Raw genomic sequence first — 13,196 nt, forward strand, 5'->3', positions numbered from 1 at the left:
GACGCGGGCAGCGCCCCGCGTGGTTCCTGAGGCTGCAGCGCCCCGCGTGGATCCAGAGGCTGCAGCGCCCCGCGTGGATCCAGAGGCTGCAGCGCCCCGCGTGGATCCAGAGGCTGCAGCGCCCCCCGTGGATCCAGAGGCTGCAGCGCCCCCCGTGGTTCCTGTGCCGCCTGCAGCGCCCCCCGTGGTTCCTGTGCCGCCTGCAGCGCCCCCCGTGGTTCCTGTGCCGCCTGCAGCGCCCCCCGTGGTTCCTGTGCCGCCTGCAGCGCCCCCCCGTGGTTCCTGTGCCGCCTGCAGCGCCCCCCGTGGCTCCAGAGGCGGCTGCAGCTCGCCCCGTGACTCCAGTGCCTGCTGGCCGCGCGCCTGCTGAGGCGCCCCCGGTGACTCCCGCGCCTGCTGAGGCGCCCCCGGTGACTCCCGCGCCTGCTGAGGCGCCCCCGGTGACTCCCGCGCCTGCTGAGGCGCCCCCAGTGACTCCCGTGCCTCTGCCTGAGGCGCCCCCAGTGACTCCCGTGCCTCTGCCTGAGGCGCCCCCAGTGACTCCCGTGCCTCTGCCTGAGGCGCCCCCAGTGACTCCCGTGCCTCTGCCTGAGGCGCCCCCAGTGACTCCCGTGCCTCTGCCTGAGGCCGCCGCTCTGCCCGCGGACCTGCCTGAGGCCGCCGCTCTGCCCGCGGCCACGCCTGCTGCCCGCACGCCTGCTGAGGCGGCCACGCCTGCTGCCCGCACGCCTGCTGAGGCGGCCACGCCTGCTGCCCGCACGCCTGCTGAGGCGGCCACGCCTGCTGCCCGCACGCCTGCTGAGGCGGCCACGCCTGCTGCCGCCGTTCTCCCCGCGGCCCCTGAGCTCCCCGCGGCCCCTGAGCTCCCCGCGGCCCCTGAGCTCCCCGCGGCCCCTGAGCGCTCAGCTCAGCCCCCCACGACTCCCGATGCTCCTGTCTCCGAGGAGGTCCCGGACTGCTGCCCTGATGCTCCTCCCTCCATAATGGAGTCGGAGGGGGAGCTTGAGTGGGACCCCTCGGGGATGACCTTGGTTTCCCCCGTGGCTTCCCCTGTGACTGCCCCCGTGGCTTCCCCTGTGACTGCCCCCGTGGCTTCCCCTGTGACTGCCCCCGTGGCTTCCCCTGTGACTCTTCCACCATCACCCCGGTGGGAGAGACCCCGGCCAGGTCCCCGCCTATCGGTCTCCCGGAAAGGGCGGGGACACCTGCGTCGGGCCCGGGTCCCGCCCGCCCTGCCCCCTGGCTCGCCCGTTCGGCCCCTAGCTGTCGCTCGGTGGCTGCCTGCGGGTCCTCCGGCTCTGGGTCGGTGGTCCCCTCCGGGTCCCCCCCCGGTGCCTCGGTGCCGGTCCTCGGCGTCGCCTCCGGCTCCATGTCGGTCGCCTCCGGGCCCCCCTGCTTCGGCGGGGCGTCGGACGGCGCCTTCGCCGGCTCCGGCTGCGCCGTCGCCTGCCGCGGCTTTCCCCTCCTACCTGCCTTCGCTGGTGTTCCCTCCTGCTCCCTCCGTGTCCCCTCCGTCTCTCCCTCGTCCCGTTCCCTTGGCCCCTGTGTGGTTCCCTCCTGCTCCCTCCTCCCTGTCGCCTGCGGTCCCTCCGGCCGCTGCCCTTCGCCCGCCTGGGCTCTCTCGGGCTCCCCTGGTTCCTCCTCCCTTTCCCTCCGTCCCGCCTGTTTTTGCTCCTCGTCCCTCTGTGTCTCCTCCATTCCCTCCTGGTCCCTTTGTCCCTCTGGGTTTTGCTCCTCGTCCCTCAGTGTCTCCTGTGTTCACTCCTCGTCCTGTTCCTCCATTTTCTGTCCCCTCTGTGTCTCCTTTCTCTGTCTGCCTGTCTGCGTTTCCTGTTCTTTGTCAGGTCCTGTCTTTCTGTTGGTCCTTGTTCCTGTTCTGTGTCTCTGTCCTGTTTCCAGTGTCTCGTTGATGTTTTTGCTTTTGTCTTCCAGGTCTTGTTCCCCGGTCTCGTCCCGTCCGTCGCCTCCTCTCGGGCGCGCCCGGTGTGCGCGCCTTTGGGGGGGGGTTCTGTCATGGTCCGCTCCTGATGTGTGCCACGCCCACCTCGTTACCTTGTGTTCAGCCCTAATTGTGATCGCCTGTGTCCTGTTAAGTCTAGCTTGTCTCTTGTATTTAGTCCGCGTTCCCGTTTGTATCCCCAGTCCGGTCATTGACGTTGTGACGTTGTTTTGTTGCGTGCTCTGTGTTTTTGGACATTAAACTCCGTATTCCCCGATCCCTGGCTTCCGTGCACCTGCTTCCCCGATCCGTGCTGCACGAGATCATAACAAGTCTGTTATTGTGTTTGGTTTTTTCTTTCTGTCATCCCCGGGCACCACGTGTTGGTGCATGGAGCTCAGAACACACACTGTTTTCTTTGTCTTTGGAGCATACACTGTCAATGACACACTGCCACTTCTGAACACCGATGTGGAGAATTGTTCCCGTGCTGCAGTGTCCTTTGCTGGAGGTGGAAGCTCACGCCGAACTTTGTTCATTGTGCCAAGAAGAGTGGTGTTACGGTGAAGCAGTCTGTGTGCCAGTGATAATGAGGTGAAAAAGTTGTCTGTTGTGACATTCCTGCCCACATCAAGGAATGGCTGCATGAGACGCATCACCACATTCTCTGACAGCTTCTCACCTGTGGGACGACCAGGATCCTTTCCCAAGTAAGGAAATACATTGCAAACATATTTCGTCTCCAAATCTGTGGCCATCCAGAATTTAATTCCAAATTTGTCGGGCTTGGTGGCAATGTACTGTATGAATGGACAACGGACCTTTGTTGGGAAAAGCTGTTCATCAATTGTGATGTGTTGTCCTGGGCAGAAACTTGCTACACAGTTTGTAGTGAAGCGTGACCAGATATCAGAAATTGCTGCAAATCTATTGGTTTTTACACGCTCAGCACGGGTGTCCTTGTTGTCAAAGCGAAGGTTTGCCATAATTCTAATGAAGCGGTCTCTGGACATTGTCTCCTTGACTGCTGGCACCAGAAAGTCTTCCGACCAGGAGTCCACCATGGCACCAACTGGAGACATAACTGCTTTGAAAAACAGAACTGATAGAAAAGCCATCAATTCATACACTGACAGGTTCCATTCGGGATTTGTTCTGCGGCCTTGCAGGAGCGTACACTCTCTGATGGTCAGCAGCATCCCAATGTCAATCAGACACAGGAAGCTCTGCAGCACGCTGGTGACTTCACGCTTTGCATACTCTGTGGGTCCACTGCTGGCAGTGAAGGATGTGCTATGCACTGTCTCAAATTGTTGTCCGGCTTCTTGATGCACCCAAACTGAGCCATCTTTTGCAGTCAGGCTTGGCTTGGCATCTCTCTTCCCTATACCACGGCTCTTCTTTCGTGGGGGGCTGGTGTTTTCTTGTTCCGTCGTACTTGTAAAGTCGGTGCCTTCATCAGATGACAAATCAGAGCTATCTACAGCGAATGAAACATCGCCGCCATCAGACTCGCCGTCATCCATTTCCTGCATCAGAAGCAAAGCAGCTTGCGCAGTGTATCTTTTCTGGCGTGGCAGGTCTTGAGGGGCCATTCTGGTGTTGTTCTTCAGGAATCACGTTTAGAAATGATTCATGCAGCTCTGTGGCAGCACTTTTATACACAGTACAGTCCTGCCATTGGCTGCTTTTGTCATTGGTGCATTTGCAAATGAGTACCCCATTTTCCTGTACATTATTCATGCTGCCTAATCAGCACCTGTGAGGTGGGATAGATTATCTCAGCAAAGGAGAAGTGCTCACTAACACAGATTTAGACAGATTTGTGAACAATATTTGAGAGTAATGGGCTTTTTGTGTATGTTGAAAATCTTTCAGATCTTTGAGTTCAGCTCATGAAAAATGGGAGCAAAAACAATATATATATATATATACACACACACACAAACACTGCCCAAAGTTCCAATGAGGGTCAGACACAAAACCTTTTTCTTGCTCAAGCAAAGCCAGGCCTGTGCTTTCAGAACAACCCCCCCCCCACCTCTCTGTGACAGTGGCGCTAGCAGTCAAATGCAAATTTGCCGGTCTCTCAGGTGTGGCTGATGTGTACTGCCACAGCATGACAAACCCCAGGGGGTCAAGAGGCAAGGAATTAACGCAAATTCTCTCCGATGTATAGTAAAGCTAGTGTTGACCGCCGCTGCCACGGGGCGACCCGTGCCTTCCTTTTTAGCCTTTTATCCCTGCTTTTATTTTCGTTTTTATTAGGCTGGGGATCCCGCAGTGGCTGGTGGCTTGTCCGCCGCCCTGCTGGGGGAACTGGTGTTTTTATTTCTTAGCTGCTTTTATAGTTTAGTGTTCCTCGGCTCATCCCGGATTGGCGGACGGCGGCCGGACCACGGCGGACGTCGGGACCACGGCGGACGTCGGGACCACGGCGGCAGGAGGACTCTGCTCCAGGAATGACGTCGGTGGACCTTCCCGGATGTCGACGGCCGGCGGATCTACGAGGAAGCCCTTCAGCGGGCCGTGGCTGGCAGCAGGCGGTGGCCTGCGTAATACCGCCCGGTTCTGCTGGAGGGCCGAAGGGGAGGTGGGCACCTTCCCCGACCGCCTGGCCTTCATCCAGGAGGTGGCCTTCGGGGAGCTGGGCCTCCGCATGGAGGACATCTTATGCGTGCAGAGGAATGGCCCCTTCCAGTTCTTCGAAGTCACCCTGTCCACCGACGAGAGCTACAGCAAGGTCCTGGAGCGGAGCAAGGAGAGGGCCCAGCACCCTCTCCTGGGACGATATACCATCGAGCTGCTGTGGTGGCCCGACAAGCGGGTAATAACTGTGCACTGTTTTAACCCGCATGTGACCGCCGAGGCTGTCCGCCTGTTTTTAAACAAATATGTGGACCTTCTTTCTGGCCACAAGGACATTCGGGATGAGCTGGGGATCTGGACTGGCCAATGCCAGTTCCAGGCCCGCCTGCGCCCGGACGCTAATGGGGCGGGCGGTTTTAGCCATCTCCCAGCCTATGTTAACTTGCAGGGCAACAAAGCTTACCTGTTTTATTCTGGACAGCCTCCCTTCTGCCGACAGTGTCACAGCTTCGGACACACTCTGGAGGGATGCGCCAACCTGCGCTGCCGAAACTGCCTGGAGTAGGGGCACATGGCCAGGGACTGCAAGGGCCCCCGTCGCTGTATCCACTGCAACGGCGAGGACCATTTGGCTCATTCCTGCCCTAAGAGGAAAACAACGTACTGTATGCTGACGCTCTGTCAGGTAATGGAGCCATCAGCAAGGAGAGTGGTGGGGGAGCGCAAGCCCCCATGGCAGGGCAGGAACAGCCGGCGGCGGGGGCAGGAAGAGAAGCCCTGGCTGAGGTGGAGGAGGCCCCAGCAACAGCGACAGCAATGCAGGAGGGGTCTCCAGTCCTGGCTCTAGGCATCAGCAGCAGGAGGAGGAAGAGCGGCGCATCCCCCCGGAGGAGGAAGAAGAGCAGAAGGGAGGCGGAACCCGACGCATCCAGCCCTCCGGCTGCCACCTTGCCAGCATTAGCGGCCGGGGACCAAGGCCGGGAGTCCCCCCTCCATGATGTTGGGGGCCCCCCATCTGGTGTGGGACCTGGGACAGTCCCCTGCGCCCCCCCAGGAGTACAGTGGTGTGCAAGACAAGGCCAATGAACAGGAGTACCTGGGGGGGCTGGAACTGGGGGGCCTTTTGGGGTTGACTGAGGAGGGGGGGCAGTAATGCGGTATTGTTTTTAATATTGTCACCTTGAATGTCAGGGGATTGAGGAACGTTTTAAAGCGCACATCTGTTTTTAATCAGCTGGCATCTTCTCCCTTCAGCATTTGTTTTCTGCAGGAAGTCCACCTCCGGGACCAGCGGGACGAGGCTCTCTTTTTACGACAATGGAAGAGGGGTAGATCCTACTGGAGCGCAGTGGTGGACAGTAACGAAGTACAAGTAATTCGTTACCGTACTTAAGTAACTTTTTAGCGTATCTGTACTTTACTTGAGTATCATTGTTTTGTGAGACTTTATACTTTGACTCAACTACATTTCGAAGTGGGAAACCTTACTTTTTACTCCACTACTTTCCTAAAACCTGTCGTTTCTTTTTACGTTCCACAACATACATGCGTAACCAGTGACAGGTCAAAATAAGTACACGTGCTCCGCAAGTGTACCAATCAGAACACGTCGTGTTTCGTGCAGTTTGCGCGCTTTACTGTCTATGGCTGCTGCCTGCCTGCTTCTTTTCGCTGTCACGTTTATAGCCAACGCAATAATGAAAGAAGCGGCAGACATTGAAATTGAGCACCCATGGCCATATTTAAGCGAATTTTTTGAAGTAGTGGAAAGGAAGAACGAGTCATTCATTTTTAAGTGCCTTCTCTGTCTGCCTCAGAAGCATACGATTTCTTCTTTCAAGAATTCGCTGTCCAATCTAAAGAAACACATAGAGGTAAGTAATTTTCAGTTTGACTGTGAAATTAATTAAAGGCTAATATACCTGTCGTTTTACCCAAACTGGATATAATACGCTCATACGTTGTGTTAATAATAAACGTGGACATTGTAGTGGAAAATTACCACCAAGCATGATGTCCGATGGTTACTAAGGAAATTTCCATAACAACATCAGTTCCATTGTGCAAGGTTAAGCTAGGAAACTGCAGACCGTTAGCAAAGCTCATTAACACCAACACTGCAAAAAATGCTTTTCTTACTTAGTATTTTTGTCTTGATTCCAGTCCAAATCTCTAAAAATTCTTAAATCAAGATGCATTTACTAAAGTAGTAAAAGGCCATAAGATATTATGTCTTGTTTTCTGGGGAAATAAATCAAAATTAAGTGAGTTGTTGCTTAAAAAAAGCAAAATGATCTGCCAATGGGGTAAGGAAAATTATCTTGTTTCTGTTTGAATTAAGGTTATTTTTCTTAGTGGATGCATCTTGATTTAATAATTTTTAGAGATTTGGACTGGAATCAAGACAAAAATACTAAGTAAGAAAAGCATTTTTGGCAGTGAAGGCACTTGGCTAGAAATAGCCTAACATTACCCCCTAAAAATGCCATTTACTTGTCAAGCTCGTTCATAGAATGTGTAGTGTGTCTAAAGAAATTCAATGTAAAATGATGAAAGTGCATTTAGGCTGATGCATTTTTCTGACATTTAGGCTTCTATTTGACTAGGTTTACATGCAAGGTATGATTGTTTGGTAGCTACTTGAACAGTAGCCTGCGATTGATGTAGGCTAGCTAGTTACTCAGCCTTCTCAGCAGCCTACTTGGTACATGCAAAAAAACATGAAATGTGCACTTCATTTATGAAATTGAGATATATTGCTGTGAAGATATTATGTTCATGATGTGTTTTTCCCCCTTTCTTTCCAGAGAAAGCATTCAAGTCACTTGGAAAGATACAATGCCCTGACAGCCCCTCGAAAAAGAAAAGCTGAAAACCCAGTTCCCTCCACTTCCAGACAACTGAAATTAGGAGAAACGAAAATTGTGAATCAAACAAAGGTAGACAACATAGTCATAAATTTTGTAATTCAGAGTCTGCAACCATTTACTGTGCTAGAACAGCCTGTGTTTAATGCTTTAGTGCAAGAGCTACAGCCTAATTCACGTGTGATGTCCAGAACTACATTGCGCCGGAAAGTAGAAGAGGGTGCCCAAGAAATGAAGAGAAATATTAAACAAGCAATGTCCTCCATTAAATTCATTGCCACAACAACTGACTGTTGGAGTGCAAGAAGGAGAGGATTTCTCGGAGTCACTGCCCACTGGGTGGATCCAGATTCATTGAAGAGGTGCTCTGTGGCACTTGCTTGCCGGCGGATTAAAGGGCCACACACTTTTGATGTGTTGGGCAGTGCATTGAATGACATCCATTGCGAATTTGGCATAGAGAAAAAATTAGTTAGACCCACCACAGACAATGGGTCCAATTTCATAAAGGCATTTAGAGAATATGGAGAACAACAACAAGATGAGAACAATAACTGTGCCTCCAGTGAGACTGAAGAGGATGCTTGCAGTGATGATGATGAACAGGAAGAGGAAGGTGTTGATGTTGACTTCATTGAGGTAACACCGATCATAATGGAAGATGATGGCTTACAATTTCAGCTTCCAAAGCATCATCGCTGTGCATGTCATCTATTAAACCTTGTTGCCACAGTTGATGCAGCCAAGGCCAATTCCAATGACTCCTATAAAAGACTGTCACGATCAGCTTTTGCGAAATGCAGTGGCTTATGGAACAAGACATCTCGATCCTCCACTGCTTCAGACATCATAGAGGAAACATGCAAAATACAACTGATCCGGCCAAACGACACACGATGGAACTCATTATTTCTCTCTGTTGAAAGAATCGTGAGAATAATCAAAGATGAAGGAGAAGGGGCCCTGAGAACTGTATGCACTGCACTGAAGTTGCCAATGTAAGTGTAACTTTTTTTAAATATACCTTTCATTCCAATATGTAATCTTGGAAAATATTGCTTAACTATTCAGTTGCTTTAAGTAAGGGGAAATGGAGGACAATTATAGTCCGAGCAGCGTCACCACTCACCACTCATCACACACACACACACACACACACACTCTCTCTCACACACACACACATACCCGTTTGTCGGGCTAGAAGGACAATTTTTGATATTTTTCACAAATCATACTGGGCATAGGGTTGTGGGGACACTGGGTTCCAGTGGTGCTAGAGCTACAAAAAAACATATCAAAAATCATGAAAAAAATCAGAGAACCTATACACAACTTAAAATTAAAAGATATTCTTTGCACAACTGAGATATAAAAAAAGGCTTTTTTTCAGACTTTCTGGTGGTTTGTAAAGACTTTTCTGTAACATGGCCTATAAGGACAGTGTGGTGTACAAGGTCAGTGATGTCACCACACACACACACCGAGTATAACCTGCTTTGAAAGGACACAAGTTCTGTAAGGCCAGTTCACCACACACACACACCGAGTATAACCTGCTTTGAAAGGACACAAGTTCTGTAAGGCCAGTTCACCACACACACACACCGAGTATAACCTGCTTTGAAAGGACACAAGTTCTGTAAGGCCAGTTCACCACACACACACACAGAGTATAACCTGCTTTGAAAGGACACATGGATAAGACTAAAGTGGCTGAGTCACACCATAATAATAATAATAATAATAATATGGAATATATTGAGGTAATTTTTGTTTTCTCTGTTAACCTCTGTTGTGCATTATAATTTATCGCATAAGTTCATAACATCGGGACATACTTTGCAGTTAAATGTACATAAGGAGGACAAACACTCCATTCTACACTTCTTCCTCTAGAAAACATCAGCACCTCCAATCAAGTTCTGTCAAGCTACAAAAGTTTACAGAAAACACCACAGCTCTTATCTGAAGGTATCTACAAAAAGGTGGGCCAAGTGTCATTAAAACTAGGAGAATAACACAAAAACAGTGCTTGCATCCACTAGGACGAACTCAACCCCACCAGCACATGTATTATGGAGTTCAGTTCTGCTTACCAAGTCCTGACTGTAGAAGAGGAAGAGCTGGAGATGGAGGAGGGTACATGAGCTCTGGAGAACAATAGCAGCTGATAATACTGAGGAGCTAAATATGAGTATGCTGTGACAGATGTCGTATTCCTATAGGTAGACGTGATCAGCCTAATGTTAGTCAAGCTGATGCAAGCTTGACTAACATTACCTGCCAGAACTGATGCTATACGCTTGATTGATGCGAATAGGATCTAGTATATTTAGCTCATTAGTTGATTTCATTATGTTTGACTACTACACTTAACTCATCTGCATTTAAGCTAAAAATGTTGAAAATAATCTAGGTTTGTCATTATTAACACACAACACAACATTTGTTGGATCACTGAACTATATTTGATTTACCTCAAGAATCAATTCCTTAAAGGACAGCATTGTAAAAATTAATAAAAGGGAAATAAAAGTGGATCCTGGCCCAGGTTAAGCACATAGCAAAACAAAAAAAAACAAAACAAAACACTGCCTGTGAGCAAAATAAATGAAGTTACCTATAATATTTCTGAACACATGACAGCAACCTTTAAAACATGCCTAGAAAGGTAAAGGCTCAGGCTGTCCAAAAGTGCATTTAGTATTTAGCATTTAAATGCTTTTTAAAGGCCAAGCCTCTGTTGCGTACAAAATCTCGAATGTTTTGAATGGATCTTGTCTCTAAGATAGGTTGTTCTTTTTCTTTGCACTTCAGACACTGCTCATTGGTGACAGTGACACCGTTTTCAATAAAAGGCCTCATGTGTTTCATCACAGCTTGTATCTCCTCCTCAGACCATGGTCTCTTCACACACCGCCTTGATGAAACACGGGAACCTGAACAATTTAAAAAAAATTAAAAAAAAAGACAAAAAGTGTGTGATAATTGACTTTAGGATCATCTAAAAATCAAGTTTGATTTTTTTTTATTACCATGACATTTTATTACACTGCTTGTTAAAAACAAAATTCATCCAGCTTCTTTATATGCTTTATATTATTAATGTGTTGACTGCACATTAGCAAGTGTGCCTAGTGATGGACATGGCACCGCATTTTAATAATACCTTGAGTAACCGAGTCAGGGAGATGAGGTGAACCAGAAGTTGCACAGTCAGCGTTCCCCTGGTCATCTAAAAAAATATTGCACAGTGTAAATGTATGGGCTTAAAGATCCTGTATGCCTACCAATCAAACACCATGGGCATGGAGGGGATTCATGTAAAACTGCAGACAGCCAATTCTATTATAACTATACTAACTATACTCATGGCAAAGTTGTTGAACCAGATGAAGTCAGAAGTGCGTGAATATGTGCAACAATACCTTGAGTGATAATTTTACTAGGAAATGATGTAGATTTTACACAGGCCAAGTCTTCCCTGTTGTTTTAAAACAATCATGCAAACTAATGAACTCATCAAAATACTATCCACAAAGCATATGCGTCACAATTAGGGATGGAACGATTACTGGTTTCATGATAAACCACTGTAAAATGTACTGAAGGTTAGTAATATCGTTTAAAGTTTAATTATCATTAAAACAGTGTTTGATTATCACAATTTAAATTTTTTATTTTTTTTTCCTTTTCTCTTTTTCCTTCCACCCAGCATGTACTATTTGAACAGTACCTGAAGCTGGTACTTAGAACACTTCCTCTATCCGTTTGCCTCTTTAAGATGAATCGCTTTTTACAATTATATTCCCCAACTGTAAGTCGCTTTGGATAAAAGCGTCTGCCAAATGACTAAATGTAAATGTAAAATAAGGAAATAGAACAGAATAGAGTCTTGCTTAAAAAAAAAAGTGCATAGAGCTGCTTGATTTATTTGTTGTTTGTTGATCAACAACCTAGATGTGCCTTTGGCTTGCTTAGTTGGGGACACTTAATTTCTAGCGATTATCGTTGATTTGATTACACCAATCATATTTAAACTGAGCTGACCTAGACAACCACACTTCTGCATTCAGTAATGAAATGCCTTAAGCTGAAAATTGAGCATTTATCTCATCATTATACATTACTGACATTGTATTCTACTATTAGAATTAATTGTCAGTAATTTGACAATTTGTATTGTTAAAAGCGCTATATAAATATAGGTGATTGATTGTTTCCAGTGTGTGCATCTGTTCTTTTTCAACACTTTCATCTCATTTGAACAAAACCGTGATAATATTGATAATCGTGATATGAAATTTTCATACCGTTCCATCCCTAGTCACAATGAATAGAGATGACAAAAAGTTAAGCTTCTAACAAAGTTTCTAACCATCGACTACTGGAAAATTCCTGACTAAAACAGTTTTAATATACTGTAATGAACCCACAGATCCCAGCTCATTACATGAGATATGTTGGGCAAACTTTGGGTCCATCATTGAGATTATACCTTGAGCTGCAGTCTCGGAGAGGTGAGGCGATGCAAAAGTCACAGAAGGCAACATTTCTTCATTGTCTAAAACCAAACAAGACAAAATCTCCAATGGTATCAACTACACAGCAAAGAGGGTAGGCAATAAAAAGTTCATACATGTTTGAAATAACAGTAGGCTGTTATCTAAATGTATAAAAAAGCCTGTTTAAAATATTTCACCAATATAACTGCAAAATCCACAACATAGAATACAACAATTTCAGCAGCCAATTTTAACAGTACCTTGCAATGTGCAAACATTAGGGAGTTGCTGTGATCCGGTATCCATGTCGTCTATGTCATCTATTAAATGACATTGTAAAAATGTTATTAAATGTTATTACACCAACCATATACACATACACCAAGTAGATTTAACAAGATGTAAATGATGCATACCACCAATTTCGTCCAGAGACTTTCCTTGTATATTCTTCACACTTCCCTTCTCCATAGCTATAAGCAGCTTTGAGATCTTAGCCAGCTGAATTGTTGATTGGGGCAGTCGATAGTACTCCCTATGAACCCTAATGTCATGGCCGAGAAAATCGGGCAGCTGGTCCAGTTCATTTTCTTTTCAAGTTCATGACTTGGCTTATTGTGGCGATCTGTTTGCGAAGGTTAGTTGATCTGAGGTTTTGAGGATCTTCAGCTCCACACGCTTCTGCAAATTGACCAAACTGCCCTCTGTAGTGACCATCACTGCAAGGAACAGCAAAGAGGTAATTGTTGTTTTCAGTTACTCCACACTCTTTCCTCTTACTAATGAGGAGTGACAGGTTAGCAGTCATATCAGAAGTCAGGATCACAGCAACCTTTCGTCCTTTTTTCCCTTTCAGTTCCACTCTGACGAATTGTTTGCAGAGTCTCTTCTCAACTTCTGTAAGCCCAGAGCTTATGTCATCGTTTAGTTGTGACATGTCACGATCTTCAAAATTTTTTACAGTCATCCGTGCCACCTCACCTTCCCTCCTCCTATTAAACAAGATGACTTGACAGAGGGTCACCTTCGCTAGTGCTGCAAAAGTGCCTGCTGTTGGGTTATCGGCTAGTTTCTCCTTAGTCAATTCCACTTGCTGACCAAGATATAACTGTAGCTTCTGAACGTCTTTGGCCAGTGGAAGCCTGGTGCTCTTGTTGTATTTTGCCTCACTCAGGTTTGATAAGGCAGAATGGGAAACTAATTCAGACCATTTTGTTTCATGAAGTGTATGAAACCTCCTGATGGAATCGATCACCTCTTGGTCTTCTTCCATGAGAGCACGACACATGATGAGGT

At 47.6% G+C, this 13,196-nt stretch overlaps 1 long non-coding RNA gene across 1 annotated transcript; it reads right to left on the bottom strand.

The window, feature by feature from the left end:
• Nucleotides 1–10,199: 10,199 nt before the first annotated feature.
• On the bottom strand, nt 10,200–13,169 carry LOC140579321 (uncharacterized). The gene is made up of 5 exons (XR_011983414.1): nt 12,317–13,169; nt 12,161–12,220; nt 11,894–11,959; nt 10,565–10,630; nt 10,200–10,334 (listed from the first exon to the last, which is right to left on the bottom strand). It is a non-coding gene; the product is annotated as an uncharacterized lncRNA (long non-coding RNA).
• Nucleotides 13,170–13,196: the final 27 nt, after the last annotated feature.

The sequence above is a fragment of the Paramormyrops kingsleyae genome, chromosome 18 (assembly GCF_048594095.1).
Source record: "Paramormyrops kingsleyae isolate MSU_618 chromosome 18, PKINGS_0.4, whole genome shotgun sequence".
Taxonomy (NCBI): Eukaryota; Metazoa; Chordata; class Actinopteri; order Osteoglossiformes; family Mormyridae; genus Paramormyrops; species Paramormyrops kingsleyae.